This window comes from Paramisgurnus dabryanus, chromosome 17 (genome assembly GCF_030506205.2).
Source record: "Paramisgurnus dabryanus chromosome 17, PD_genome_1.1, whole genome shotgun sequence".
Taxonomy (NCBI): domain Eukaryota; kingdom Metazoa; phylum Chordata; class Actinopteri; order Cypriniformes; family Cobitidae; genus Paramisgurnus; species Paramisgurnus dabryanus.
This window is the reverse complement of record NC_133353.1, coordinates 13,194,886-13,210,766: the sequence shown is the minus strand read 5'-3', so window position 1 is coordinate 13,210,766 and position 15,881 is coordinate 13,194,886. Positions and strand designations below refer to the sequence as shown.

The 15,881-nt window shown below is 40.7% G+C and overlaps 1 long non-coding RNA gene across 2 annotated transcripts; it reads right to left on the bottom strand.

Moving 5' to 3' along the window:
• Positions 1-206: 206 nt before the first annotated feature.
• On the bottom strand, positions 207-5,018 carry LOC135737419 (uncharacterized). 2 transcript variants are annotated; one of them, XR_010528475.2, is made up of 6 exons: positions 4,474-5,016; positions 3,698-3,725; positions 2,755-2,862; positions 2,440-2,607; positions 2,162-2,257; positions 207-1,089 (listed from the first exon to the last, which is right to left on the bottom strand). It is a non-coding gene; the product is annotated as an uncharacterized lncRNA (long non-coding RNA). The 2 variants fall into 2 exon arrangements; XR_012335333.1 differs by lacking the exon at positions 3,698-3,725 and having other exon boundaries at positions 4,474-5,018.
• Between the last annotated feature and the right edge of the window lie 10,863 nt (positions 5,019-15,881).

The following is a 15,881-nucleotide window of genomic DNA, read 5'->3' as shown; positions in this document are numbered from 1 at the left end:
TTTAACAGAGTATTAACACTTAATGACAAATTATATTTGTACCACTGTAGTTAAAGTCAAGAAAAATATTCATGATGCTGTTATAAAACTATTTTACAGAGTATTAACACTTAATGACATTTTAATGACAAATTAAATTTGTATTACTGGCAAAAAGTGGTCAGTTATGTTGTCTTGGTTAATGTCAAGTTGTCATAACAACACTGTAAACCCAAATTAGTAAGCAGAACTCAAAAAAATTAAGGCAACTCGTTGCCTCAAAATTTTTAAGTTCATGAACTTAAAACACAATTTCGTTAAGAGGTTAAATATTTTGATTACTTGTAACATAAACCTTTTGATTATAATTAAATTAAAAGTTCTTATTAAAGTCTACTCAATAATTTTCAGTTACATTGACTCATGGCATTAAGTTAACATTACTAAAAAAAAATAAGTACACAAAGAAGCACTTTTAAGTTATGTAAACTCAATGTTTTTATTTTTGTTCAGTTTTTTTTTAATTACACATTACTCAAAACCTTTGACACACAAAACTCAAAATCACATGGCTCAAAACTTAATTTTTTTGAGGCAACTCGTTGCCTCAAATATTTTGAGTACAGACAACTTAAACAGTTTGAATTACATTGTGTTTCACAAAATTTTTGCCCTTTCCATTTAAAATGGCAGTGTCAATTTAAAAGACCAACACAGACAACAATTCAAGTCACAAATACCGTTTGAAAATACAAAGGCACATTGTGCATATTGTGAAGAAAACACATTTTTAGATACATTTTTACATACACATCAAGTCTTTTTTGAGACTCTGTTACTTGGATGACACTTTTCCATCATCAAGGCAAAGTAACATTTGAGTGAATTCAAGTGTGTTGTCAGTCGCCTGGGATAGCTGAGGTGTAGTGCATAGATCAGTCCAAACATTACCAGAAAGGCATCAGTAAATCTGTAGAGGTTGACCAAATCTCGCTTTCAACGATGACAGATTTTCTCAGGCTGGAAGTGAACTGGACTTGTGTCGTCATCTATGATGACTGTAAGGAGGGCCTTTACAACATCTTAAAGCTCTGGCTCATCAGATGTGTCCTGCAAAATAAAACAGATATTAAAGCAAAAACTGGTTACACATGGCAAATACCAAGGGTAAATAGTTTTTTATTAATTAATTTTTGAAAAATTTTCAATTATTTACAGCAGGTTTTGTGCAAAAATAAAGGCATTAATCTAGTCATGACATATGTTAAACAAACAATATTGCTACAGAACAACAGACAGAAAGTGATTTTAAAAGATGTGTGAACAAGGAACACATCAGTGTTCTAAAGGAGCCAGCCAAGCTACCAGTACATCCAAGTTGATAATATGCTCCAAAACCTATAAAGATAAATGCCTTATCTTGTTTAAAGAGCACCTATTATCCGATTCATGATTTAAATTTTTTTGGGGGGGTTGTCAGTGTGTATTAGTACATGTTAAGTAATCGATGACGCAAGTTATCCTCTCCAACTTAAATCTCTTTTCTTGACTACTACAAACACATGGATTGTAGGCAACAGTTTACTTCCATGGCCTGTTGATGTGAACACGACGGTCATTATCATAATCCCGCCTGTTTCTGACTCACAGCCTGTAAAGAATTTTTAAAGATTTAAAGAAGACTTAACCATGACTCAATCACGAGTTTTGTGCAGTTCAGAATAGCGCTTGTTTGTTACGCAGAACATAACAGATTGGTAAGGTAAGGATACTAAAACGTTAAAACCATGCCTGCATTTGTGATCGTAGAAGCGACAAACAACCAGCGCTACTCTGCACTGCTCAAAACTTGTGTTTGAATCATGGTTTAGTCAGTAGTAAATTCTTTAAATATGAAAACATAAGCGGGCGGGATTATGATAATGACCGTCGAGTCCAGATCAACAGGCTTAGGAAGTAAACTGTTGCCTACAATCCATGTGTTTGTTGTAATCCAAGAAAAGAGATTTAAGTTGGACACAATAACTCACGTCATTGTTTACATTGGGATTTGTACATTTTGCATATCATTAACATGTACTAATACACACTTACACACCAAAGGAAATGTAAAATCATGAAAAACATGTTCTTCTAATAATAGTAGTGTATATTTTCCAAAAAAAAAAAAAAAAACACTCACTGTGCAGGTCCTGAAGAACCCTGAGACGTCCTCATGTTGATAGACTGGAAGGAGATGAAGAGCAGTGATACACTTGGTGTGTATGTCACGTACCTCCTATAATGATAAAACACCATGGAACATAACTGAACTGTAAATGTTAAACTTGTAATGCAATCAGACAAATAAGTGAAGAAAATGTAGCATTCAAAATTGAATCATTAAACTTGTCAAATGCTTTTCAACTTTCCTCTTTCAATTAAGAATTACACCCATAAAATATTTAACAATATCTTTACCTGTTAATCGTAGATTCTTAGGATTTCAGTCAAAGCATTTGATGTCTTCCCAATTTTGGTTGTCTTTCTAGACTGATGACTTTTTTCAGAAAGAAGATGTCGGTCAAGCTCAGAGCAGAATATGTTGGGCAGGTTCTGTATTGTAATTCGTTGGAAGTCTAAATACACCTACATTTTTAAACAAAGACAACACAGTTATTTTACTTATGTGCATTTTGGGGAAATTTAACCCTCCCATAAAGCATAAAACAGCCCCTGAATGTGGTATAGGTTATCAGGAAAGGAATAACAAGAAAAAGTGCCACTACACATTACCTCAGACTCTATTTGAGTGCAGGCCAGAGTTCCATGAGGTTTTTCACTGGTGAGCATGTCTTCACTATGGTCTGTCGCCGCAGGTCAAATGCTGTCTGCATCCTCTTTCTTATAAGTGAAGAGGATGAAATATAAATCTTTAATGAAAGTGTGTCATATTTGTAGTTGAAATGTAACATTCATTTCAAATTTGGTTCCTATTTGACCGAGAAGAGGAGTGTTTGTAGTCTCACCCATAGATATGTATAAAGGCTAGATGTCTTACGGCAGAGTCTCTAACGTCCTCACCTGGCGGCCATCTTACCTCAGACAGTTCGCTCACTCTGAGCATTGAGTTTAATGGTGCAGGTACTTTTAAATGACCATAACTTGCTCAATGCTATACCAATTTTCAAACGGTTTGGTTTCTTACAAACATTATTAACGATTCTGAATAATTCTGGATGCTTCAACATTTTTCATGAATTTTTTCTATTTTTTTAGTATAAGCATGCAGTGTCATAGGTACATCTTTGACGTTTATAACAAACCGTTTGAAAATCTGTACAAAATTAAGCAAGTTATGGTCATTTAAAAGTACCTATACCGTTAAAACTCAATGCTACGAGTGAGCGTCATGTAGTAAGATGGCCGCCAAAATGCGGACGTTCCACTCAATTGGCCAGCAGCACGGGCGAGAAATCTAGCCTTTATACATATCTATGGTCTCACCCCCTCAACAAAGATATTGGACTTCCTGCTTTCAATGATGCAAAATGATGATTTTTACATAATTGAAAGAAGGAAGTGCAACACTGAAATCTGTATTTCTCCGTGGCAACTGAGAATATGATGCACGACCATTGAAAAACATGTTCTAACTATACAAAGCTTAATGCAAATGGGTGAAGTGTCCCTTTAAATATTTGCAATCTGTCAATAAAAGAAGATGAGCACAACTTACACTGCCAAATCATTTTGCAGCCAGCCACCTGAAAGGCAAACAAAATGCATGTTAGCAAGTGTATAGCTCCATTAAATCAGGAGAACTTGAAACAGTTTGAGTAGAATTCCTTATACTTAATACTGAGTAACGTATAAGTTAACCAACAGTTTACATGATTATTGAACTTCCGAACACATGTGAAGGCAGCAAAAGTTAAAACTTTAGACCCATTTCTACGGTCTGATTAAGTGATTATCATTACATGCATCTTGCGTCTTTATATATTTTCTGCTTTTGTTGTCAGTTCTGTTTCATAACCAAGACATCGATGATAAACACACACCATAAAGAACTGAGATTTTGGCTATATTTTATCACACACACTGCGCATGCACAGCTTATGTCTTTGTAACCATGTGTTTATTTACAGACGAACTATGTTCGTGCTTATATATCCAAACAGTTGATAACAGTGACAGGTTTTAAAAACACTGACCGCCATAGGTTGATCTGAATATGCTGCTTCTCCCTTCCGAATCACATAACGTTACATTACACTTTAATGTTTAATCACACACGCGAGAAAAGCGATACCACGCGGGGGAAGTACTGACGTGTTTCCCACTAAAGGAAAGCGACGGTTTATCCAAAACCCAGCCGCCACGGCAACGCGACTTCGGTGTTTCCAGGTTATTTACTTTATGTCCACATCAGACAACATTGGCAACGGCTGTTTTTTGTATCGCGGGGGACGCAATCAACTGTTCATTAGAAAAAACACATTTAACACTTACCGTGAAACCGATGGTGCTGATTACTGCCGACAGCTTGAAGTTCGAATGCAGTCAATTGTGGCGCCAAGCCGGCAACGTCATTCCCACGTTGCGCGTTCCGGTTCTCACGCACGCGCTGATCTTGGACCACGTGAGTGTCGTAAGCCAATAAAATGATGGACCTAACCTAATTCAAAATTAAACTTTTTTCAAACGTATATTAATGTTATCTGTGATAAATTCAAATAAACATCTAATGTTGAACCCACTGGCATGGTCAATGAAATTACAATTCTGAGACCCTAATTTGAAGTGAATGTGTGTGTATATTTTAAATGTTAACCATTTTAAAATTTATATCATTTAATGACAGCACGCACACGTTACTGATGTCAGACGCTTGACAGTTGAAACAACAAAAATAAGTACATTGAAATTATACTCTTAAGTGAAAATCAACTTAATCTGCAAATAGTTTCAGTAAATTAAAAATATTGAGTTTAATTTACTCACAATTTAAAAAAAGTCTCAGAAACGCAAAACATTTGAGTTAGTAGAACTTTTTTAGAAAATTAAGTTTATACTACTCAATCAATTTAATTATTTTGAGCATTTGGGTTTACAGTGAAAGACATCTCAAACAATGTCATCTTTGCAATAAAAATGACATAATTGATCAAATGACACTTAATGACAGTAGTCATAAACGTCAATAAAATCTCTTTCATATTTATGAAACGTGTCATGTCATGGTTATGAAGGTGTCATGTCAGCCTATGAACACCCATTCAAGTAAAGTGATGTTTAATAAAAACATCATAAAAACTTTTTCTTGTGTCGTCAAAATGACCCACAACCTAATCAGTTTATATGCGAAGAAATCCACGTATTTACAAACTTCTCAAGAGACGAGTGTTTGACAAATTATTCGCAAACTACTTCCTCTCATCGCTGCTTTTTGATGGTTTTGAGAACAATTAATCACTGCTTCACAAAAAGTTATAAAACTTTTCAAAACTTCAAGTCTATTTATTCCCAAATAATAATCGTAATTACAATAAAAAGGTGAATAAACACAATTATTTTGTCATAATCGTGCAGCCCTAGTGCTCTGTGTAGATTTCAGTGGCATCTAGTGATAATTATGCAAATTGCAAGTGTGTATGTGGATAAAAATGGCTCATTCTAAGGTAATAAAAACATAACCGTTCATTATGTAAGGTACGGTCTTTATACACCACTGAAAATATAGTTATGTACATTATATTCCATTTTTTTCAATAGATCCTGATAAAATGTACACATTGCACCTTTAAATAATTGTCATATGACTGGCAATAACAAAAATTGCAATTGTATCGATTTGGCTATTATTTGTACAGTGCCCTCCACTAATATCCCCCCGGCAAAGAAGGAAAATGTCTTTTAGGTTTAATCATTTGCTTAAAATTAAAAAATAACACTCTACTAACCACTTTCATCCAAAACAACTTATAAGACATTATAGATGAACAATTTAGAATTTGTGTAGCCATAACCTTGCCTTTGCTGGCCTGATGTAACACCCCACCCTTCCCTAGGTGAGAGAAGACAACAACGCCAGTCTCGTCTCCCGTGAGGAAAGTAGCCAAATGCTTTGTACTCCATGTGCACATGTTCACTCCCCCTACTGCCACAATCACAAACAAGCTCTCTTTTTATTTATTTTTGCATTCTTACATATAATTTTCTCAGAAGTACATTTTCTTCAAATTTCTCCTTCTCATCTATAATGAGACATATATGATGAGTTTTTTCCCCTTTCCTAAATTTATTGGCATACACACAAATACAAACAAACACATACAATAACCTTGACACATTTCACCTTCTTACATCAGAGATTAATCCTTTGGTGATTCTAACTGCATGAGCAAAATTGCATTCTGTCTTGCCATGAGTTCCAATTTATGGGATTCTGGGTGTGTCCTTTAAAATGCAAATGATAAAATGCAATTACCTATTTTTTACATTCTTGCAGAGAATAGTTTACCAAAACTGAGTTACTGGGTTGTTCTTTTTCACATTTTGTAGGTTGATAGAAGCACTTATAGCACTTAAACATCATTTTTATGATATGTGTCCTTTTTATGATATGTCTACTTTAACTAGAAGAGTGTGGAACTTGTAATGGCCTTATTTACCAGGTCTGTTATGGGAGCAGAGTCCATGTTAATATACGACCATTACAGATATGTGTGCACAGCATTTGGTTTGTTGTTGGCTGATGGACTGTGTGCATGTGGGTCACTAGGCTTAGGAAAGAAACCAGGACAGATGCCTTGACCGCCATTAACACACATGATCACTCCCCCTACTGCCATAACCACATACAAGCTCTCTATTTATATATTTTTGCCCTTACATATAATCTCTTTCAGAAGTACCTTTTCCTCAAATTCCTCTTTCACATATATAATGAGACAATGTTTTGTTTTTCTTTTCCCGTCATTTATTGGCACGCACGCACGCACGCACGCACGCACGCACCCACGCACACACACACACACACACACACACACACACCTTCTGGTTTCCATGTTTTGTGGGGACATTCCATAGACGTAATGCATTTTATACCATACAAACTGTATATTCTATTCCCCTTACCTGCCCCATTCCCTAACCCCAACCATCACAAAAACCTTTCTTGTACCTTAGATTTTTAATAAACATCATCTTGTTTGATTTATAAGCTTGTTTCCTCATGGGGACATCAAAATGTCCCCACAAGGTCACACAAACACTGGTATTCCTATCTTGTCCCCACAACGTGATAATTACCAGGTACACACAAACACACACACGCACGCACGCACACACACACACACACCACACACACAGCACACAAATACAAACACAGTAGAGTAACCTTGACACAGTTCTTACATAAGAGATTACATAGAGATTAATTCTTTGGTGTGTCTAACTCCATGAACAAAGTTGCATCATGTCTTGCAATGAGTTCCAATTTATGGGGTTCGGTTATGACATAATGTCTACATGTTAACATTGAAGGTAAAGCATGTAATCTATACATTTGGGTTGGGTTTCATGCATATGCCCTTAAAACCCAAGACCCTTGGCACTGTTAACACAATGCTCTGCTGAAAAAGTATCAAATTCAACAGGAAAGTTTCGATTTTTCTATATGGTTCAAATCTAGCTGCTAAACATTTTTTATTATCTATAGCCACAAGGAAACCAGTGCCATTTTGGGCCTGGCCGCTTCAATTTATTCCAGTTTGTTCTGTTAAGAACTGTTCTTGCTTCTTATTTTTTTTAGAAGCAATATTGCTTGTGTTTCTAAATTAATTTATTTGAAGGCACGGCTGTTAAATTTTAAAGTCAGAGGTGTCTTCTGGGTTTAGGCTTGGTTTGGGATTTGTTTATTCTTAATATAGTGGTTTGAGCACAGGAATGTTCACACATGTGTCACCAGGTGACGTTTGAATGAACGACGGGCGGAACCCGGCTTCCATATTTTGAACGAACGACGGGCGGAACCGGGCTTCCACATTTCGTTTCCGGGGTTTCCCTGAAGTCAAATTGAGCCTGATTGTGCGCAGGTGGGGATAATTTGCACAGCGGTTGCTGGTAGGCTGACGAGGGGAAGAGTCAGCATATAAGAAGACCTTTTGTAGACATCAAACGGAGTTCGTTTCGGGCACGAGTTGCTACACTGCCTAGGGCAGACACCGACCACACGCTCCGTCCTTAGAGGAGCCGGAGGGCGCCGTCGATCCACGGAGGTGCTTATAGCACATGGAAAGAGTGCGGCAGCCAAGAAGGGCGAAAAGGACGGAGCGGTGGATTTTAAAGGAACACTGCACCGGAACGTGCTTGTGGTATACGTTGTGTACGTTGTGTTGCTGCTTTGCAGACGGACCACGCTGGTCGGATCGCTCTCCTGGGGAAGAGAGTAAGAGACAGTCAGCGGACGAAGGAATATTGTGGAGTCTACGTGAGGAAGAGTGGACACAGAGCCATCGAGAGCACAGGGAACAGAGGTTATTGGCAACCAAGCGTGAGTAACCGCTGTGATACTTCTCTGTACATGACTTGTATGAAGAGTTATCCTGGTGTGTGTTCTTGTGTTTCGTGAGGTCCCTGGCCCCACTGGAGAGGAGAGCGTGGGTGAGCCGCGGGTCGACCGGAAGCACGGACGAAACACCGTCCGCCAGTAAGCCAGTGGCCCTGTGGGAAAGAGGAAGTGCAGGTGAGCCAGGGAAGTGATAACCGACACGCCGGGCCTGTGAATACCACACATCTCTCCCTCAATTGTGATCCAGTTGTTGCCCAACCAGTCTCTCGAGGTCGTCGTGGTCAGGTGGCAAGGACGATCTAAAATTCACGTGACGTGGTATAAGAGTGCTGTGGGTGAGTTTCACTGATTGATGGTGTTTACGCTTGACTTGCTGTGTGTATGCTGTGCTGGTAGCGTTCAAACTGCCCAGCCTCTGACGAGACACGAGATGATGACATCTGTTGTGGCCTGAGTCCTATAGGGAAAGAGAGAAAATCAAGCCTTGTGCCCGGGGTGTGACAACGAGAGCTTCGTCTATACACTGTAGCGAAACCAGTGAAGCTCGGTGTGGGAACGAAGATCCCCTGGCTCTGTGAGTAACGCAGCCTGTGAAATAACCTGTTCTGTGCTTATAGCAACTACCTACCCGAACCAGTGAAGCTCTGTGTGGGAACGAGGATCCCCCGGCACCGTGAGTAACGCAACCTGTGGAATAAACTGTTCTGTGCTTATAGCAACTGCCTACCGGAACCAGTGAAGCTCTGTGTGGGAACGAGGATCCCCCGGCACCGTGAGTAACGCAACCTGTGGAATAATCTGTTCTGTGCGTATAGCAACTGCCTACCTGAACCAGTGGAGCTCGGTGTGGGAACGAGGATCCCCCGGCACCGTGAGTAACGCAACCTGTGGAATAATCTGTTCTGTGCTTGTAGTAACTACCTACCTGAACCAGTGAAGCTCTGTGTGGGAACGAGGATCCCCCGGCACCGTGAGTAACGCAACCTGTGGAATGATCTGTTCTGTGCTTGTAGCAACTACCTACCTGAACCAGTGAAGCTCTGTGTGGGAACGAGGATCCCCCGGCACTGTGAGTAACGCAACCTGTGGAATAATCTGTTCTGTGCTTGTAGCAACCACCTACCTGAACCAGTGAAGCTCCGTGTGGGAACGAGGATCCCCCGGCACTGTGAGTAACGCAACCTGTGGAATAATCTGTTCTGTGCTTGTAGCAACTACCTACCTGAACCAGTGAGGCCCTGTGTGGGAACGAGGATCCCCCAGTGCTGTGGGCATCAGTGGAGTGTTTGCCCTGGCCTGACTGTGTTCGATTCTGCCTCCAGGAGAAGCGGAGCGCGCCACGGACTGCTGGGCCAGAGCCCCGGCCCCAGTCATTTCCCCAAGTGGCCCTGGAGGCAAAGGAGAGCCACATTAATTTTAAAGTTCCCTTTTTCCCTTCCCCCTTTTCCCTTTTTAAATATTTAATAAAGTTTGTTTTAATTATAGTATACTCGTCTGTCTGGTCATTGGGGTGGTCTTGGGAAACTCCTCGAGGTGGAAGAGTTAAGAGGGGCGTGACCCTTTAGTATATCCGGGTCCGCCCCAGGGGTGTGACACATGAACACTTCAGGTTTTCCCGTTTACCTTTATTATGTTACAATATCTTTAGTAAAATTAAAAACAAATACTTTCAATCTCGAAGGTTGTTTCACAGCCAACGCACTTATGTGACATGAGATTGTGGGATTTATATCTGCACTGTAAAAAATTAAGTTAAAACAACTTGTTTTTTGCTAGTCAATTTAACCTACTTATTTTAAGTTTTGAGGTGTGATAAGTTGACATAACTTATAAAAACAAGTTGAAATTTTTACGTTAAAGGTGCCAAAGAATGCATGTAAATAATATTTCACGAGTTCGCATTAACATCCCAGATAGCAATGAGTCGGCGGACCACCGGCGGTGCTCTGGCGGCAGTAAGCGTTATAAGGGCGTAATCGCAAACAGGTCTGATGGCGGACCGCCGCGGCAGCCGCTTTTGCATAAATTAAGCAGTCGATCCGCCGGCTGCATGCTGGCGGCATCTCGCAACAAATGAGAGTGACGTATTCAGCGGCAAAAGTTTCATCTCCGCCAGCGGGACGCACCTATAGCCGACAGCTTGGGGCTGGCGGCATAAAGAAGCCATGCAGATATTTTTTGCTATCTGGGATGTTATCGATGGAATAATGAGATGAAGCATATGTGGCATGCTGTCTGAGGAGAGGGCTCCGAGCTCAGATTTTTTAGGCCGAACCCAGAGTACTCCCCCTTTTTAACTGTGATAAATGAAACTAGATGTCAGTAAGGTGATGGGGTGGAGGAGGGATGCTGCAAAACTGTCATAGGACAGAGGTGAGGGACTGCTATAGGCACCTCTTCCCGCTGATTGGATGGATCATGACCATGCTCCTCCCGAACTAAGTTAGATAAACTTCATGCTAAATTGTTCTTTGATATCTACAAAGAAGGTTTGTGGCTTTTAATCCAAAAACTTTTTACATGTTCATTTACAACCATTTCACCTAATGAAATGTCTATTGTGGCCCTTTTATTGCCTTATGGAAGGGTCATGAACAGTGGCAGCGGGTGACTTTTCTTCTGAGGGGGGCGAATTCAAAATGTGTGTACGGAGTGTCATGTTTGTTGCTTGTCATGCCAAAATATGTGTTCATTGCGCCATGTGAACCATGGGCATCATGCATCTAGTCAAAATATGTGCCTGCTGCGCATGCGTCGAAAGGGTTTATGATAAAAGAGACGTTTACATTCACAAAATACTCGCAAGACACTTACTTAACACTAAACTCCGATTACACACCCTTTAGATGCATGTGCAGCAAGCACTTATTTTGACAAGACACATGATGCACATGGTTCACATGATTGGCCAAATCCATATTTTGACATGATGGGCTAATACATGTTTTGATGAGCTTCGCATCGTTCCCCCTTTAAAAAAAATTACTGGTTGCCACTGGTCATGAATATAATGAGCCTGTATCAGACAAAGACATAGATTTTTGAGGAACAACCCATTGTTTAGAGATTCTTAATGGACGTTTCTGAGTGGTAAGTTTTTTGGACTTATGGACTTTCAAAACTGTAACGTCAAGTCTTTTTAGCCTAAACATTCGCATGTTAGCATTAACTAGCATGTAGCGCAACTTTTTAATTAATTTAATATGTCATTTAATGTTGGGGCGTACATCACGACTGTAACGTCACAGTCTGTGTTATGTTGAGATTGACCTGTTTTCCAGCTGTTTTTGCATGCACAAGGTTTATAATGAGGAATCAGTGGTGTTATAGGCTCACAATTTGTCATTATATGTCATCTATAAAATAAAGTTTTTTTTAGTCTATGGCACCTTTACCAAATTATGTTAATTTGACAAAAATTATGCATTTTTTACAGGGTGGACACTTCAAAAAACATGAGCAAGTGTGTTCCTCTTAAAAATGCTCACCATGAAAATTAAACTCATGCATAATTCAGGGTTTCACTTTTTTATCAAAGGGGGGAGTGTCACAAAAATGTACACTCAGACAGTACCGCCACATCTGAAGGGATTGCCGGGCAGTAAAGGGAAAGAAGTCTGTGTTGAAATGAAATATCATATCAAGTTGTGCATGAAATTTATTGATGTGGGGGTGGGTGGTGCTGGGTTAGGTTGAGGATGTACTGAATGTGACAATGCAAGACTGGTGTGTTCCACCCAAGTATGCTTTCCTGAAATCTGTTTTATATTGGCAAACAAGTCACATTGTGATCCATAGGTCATTGGCTGTGTTTAGTGTGCTTTTTGGTGGGTGGAAATGTTTTTCTATGTTTAAGTGAAACACTTTATAACAGAATGCGCTTAATGCACATAAACATAAGAAAAGGTTTTACAAGTATAGCCTCTTGATTGTAATTTTACAATCTATAAAAACCCAAAGACCACTTAAATCAGTCTGTGAAAAGCAAACTACATAAAAGTCCACTTGCACTCATAGAAATTTACTGACAGAAAACTGTCATGAAAGTCTATTCCTACACTTGCTCACATATAGCCTTCACGAAAGTTCATGTTTGAGATGGTGCTATCAGCTGTTGTGTATGTGTATGTGTAAACTCCCATAACCAGCATGTTCTCAAGCTGGTCACCTTTGTTCTGATTCTTTATAACTTACCTAGAAATCCTTGATGCCTATTTACTATAATGAAATTAGATATACATTTTTTAAAGAAGTCTTGCAAGGACAAAAATGAATAGTGTTACATTTTCTTGGTGTTTAAGACATATGTGCTAGTTATGTGTAAATAAACATCCTAACAATGTAAGTTTATCTAATTTATTATATTAAGGTTAGTTTTTATTTTAGTTTTTTTGTTGCCTGTACTTATATTTATTTATTGTAAATGTCACCAGGTGACTATGGGAGGGCGGGAACCAAAAGTGGCGGAGAAAGGTTCCGCGAAGATGGTTTCCGCCCGGGCCCGATTTTTAACTGCACCAGTTTACTTCCTGGTCTCCCTGACGACGAAAATCATGAGGAAACGAGCAACAGGTGTGGCGACTCAGTGAAGCAACACATGATTGGAGGAGAGAGTAAAGACAAGCCATATAAAAAGGTCCAAGAAGCACAAAGGGAGGAGAGCTGTTTTCGGGCGTGAGTCCCTTTATGCCTTGGTCAAACCGAACCACATGCCCCGTCCCTGGAGGAGCCAAAGGGCGCCGTTGATCCGTGAGTCACCTATGGTGGAAGGAAAGAGTGCGGCCGCCAGAAGAGGCGAAAAGGACGGGGCTGTGACGAAATTAAAGGGACACTACACCGGCGTGCTTGTGGTGTACTTTGTCTACGCTGTGTTGCTGCTTTGCAGATGAACCAGGCTGGTTGGATCGTGCTATTGGGGAAGAGAGAAGAAAGGGACAGTCAGTTGACGAAGGAATATTGAGGAGTTTCATCAGAGAAGGAGTGAACACAGAGCCATCAAGAGTGTAGCGAATAACAGTTGTGGACAACTAAGCGTGAGTAACCGATGCGGTACTTATCTGAGCCATACTTGTACGAAGAGTTGTTTTGGTGTGTTCCTTTGTGTTTTTGAGGTCCCTGGCCCCACTGGAGAGGACAGCATGGGTGAGCCGTGGGTTGACCGGAAGTACGGACGAAGGACCTGATAGGAAGCACCGTTCGCTAGTAGAACAGTGGCCCTGTGGGGAAACGGAAACACAGGTGAGCCAGGGGAGAGGAATCAACACGCCGGGCCTGTGATTACACACATCTTACTCTCATTGGCGGTCCAGTTACTGCCCAACCATCCTCTCGAGGTCGTCGTAGCCAGGTGGCAAGGGCGATTTAAAAACCACGTGAAGTTTATAAGAGTGCTGTGGGTGAGTTTCACTGATTGATGGTGTTTACGCTTTACTTGCTGTGTGTATGCTGTGCTTGTAGCGTTCAAACTGCCTAGCCTCAGACGAGTCGCGAGACGACGACATCCGTTGTGGCCTGGGTCCTAAGGAGAGCGAGAATATTTAGCCCTGTGCCCGGGGTGTGTCCACGAGAGCTTCGTTTATCCATAGAGCAGACAGTGGTGAAGCCCAGTGAGTAATACCAAGAGTGTACTGTGCGGACTGTGGGTTGTAGCAGTGGATGTATTGACCTTTCCACCAGAAGCTCGTGGTGAGCGGAGCCCCGACGAAAGTTCGCCCCAACTCGTGACCACGGTTGGGGAAGAAGGAGGGGGAGTTCGGGAAGCGTTCGGCTCCGTGTCATCAGCCCCACTAGTCCCTACGACGCCCGGACAGTTTGAGTGGATGGGCGAAGGAATACGGTGTACCAGCACTGTAGCGAAAGCCCACTGTTTGTAAGGAAAGCTCTGTGTACGAAGATCCCCAGTGCTGTGAGTGACGTGACCTGTGAAGGGCCAGAGCCCCTACGGAGCCCCTGTCCCCAGTTTTTTCCCTCAAGTGGCCCTGGAGGCGAAGAAGAGACGCATTAGTTTTAAATTGCCCTTCCCCCTTTCCCCCCTTTCCTTTTAAATATTTAATAAAGTTTATTTTAATTATAGTATACTCATCTGTCTGGTCATTGGGGTGGTCTTGGGAAACTCCTCGAGGTGGAAGAGTTGAGAGGGGTGTGACCCTTAGCATAGTTGGGTCCGCCCTCGGGGTGTGACATAAAGTTGCTTTGCAAAACTGCTAAATTGTGAAAAAATTGTGTAAAAACCCAGTCTTTTTGTGATTTATTGCTATCTATATTAAATCATCCTTAATAATTTAAAGCTCATTTTGTAAAAATATAGTCTTGATATGTTTAATATTGATTGGGTAAGGCCATGTCAAAGACTAAAATCCAATTGAAATCAATGACTGAAATAAAACTTTAAATCTCCAAAACTCGATTATGACACTTCGATTATGACCAGGATTTCCTGGGTAGCGTCACAATTGTGTAAATCACTATAAAAAAAATCTGCTAACACACTGCTCATTTAGGTGCTTATCCCACCAAACGTGCTTTAAACGCTTGGAAAAGCATGGCGTGATGCACTGCCTTTTTAAAAAAGAGCAGTGCCAAGGGGCTTTTTATATTGCTAGGCAACCACCGAGTCAGCTGTCTTATATTGAAGCGTGAGCACTCTTTTGCTGTTAACTGTCATATTAGCAGAAACTTAAAAAGAGGGCGCTTGCTCTGACCTTGTTTGAGGGTGAGAGGTGCACAAACACGCAGTCCGGTTTTTCAAAGCAACTGTAAACTTTCCTCACCACACGTAAGGCCCGCCTCTCCCCTCATTCGATTGGACAATGGAAAGACGTGAATGACATCACAATGGAAAGCTAATCTTGCATTTAACAATGACTAATAGTTTGGATTCTCTCTGATCAATCAGTGATCTGCAGTGTTTCACGTTTTACAGTCTGGCTTGCTTGGAACCTCAACCGAGGTGGTACCAAAAAAAGTATCAGCTACCTACTGTAACTCTACACAGTGAAACCCCCCCAAAAGTAAGCTGTAACAAGCCATACCGGATTGCACTATCAAATGGAAAAGCACCATTAAAAGTCCACAACACTGCCTTCAAGTCCAGAGACAAAGCTCTGTACATTGCAGCCAGAGTTAACCTTAAAGAGTAACTAAACCCCTGGTCAGAGCCTGACTCCACCCACTGCAATATTTGAAAAATGCAAGAAAAGTGGGCAGATCCCAACGGAGATAGAGGGGACGAACTAAGTGTGTGGTGAGATCGTAACAAGGGCGTGGTGATCTTGAACCTGCTTACATCACGAGTCATTTCTTGGACCCAACATCCAATAGGAAAATTCAACTGCAGTAGCCACCG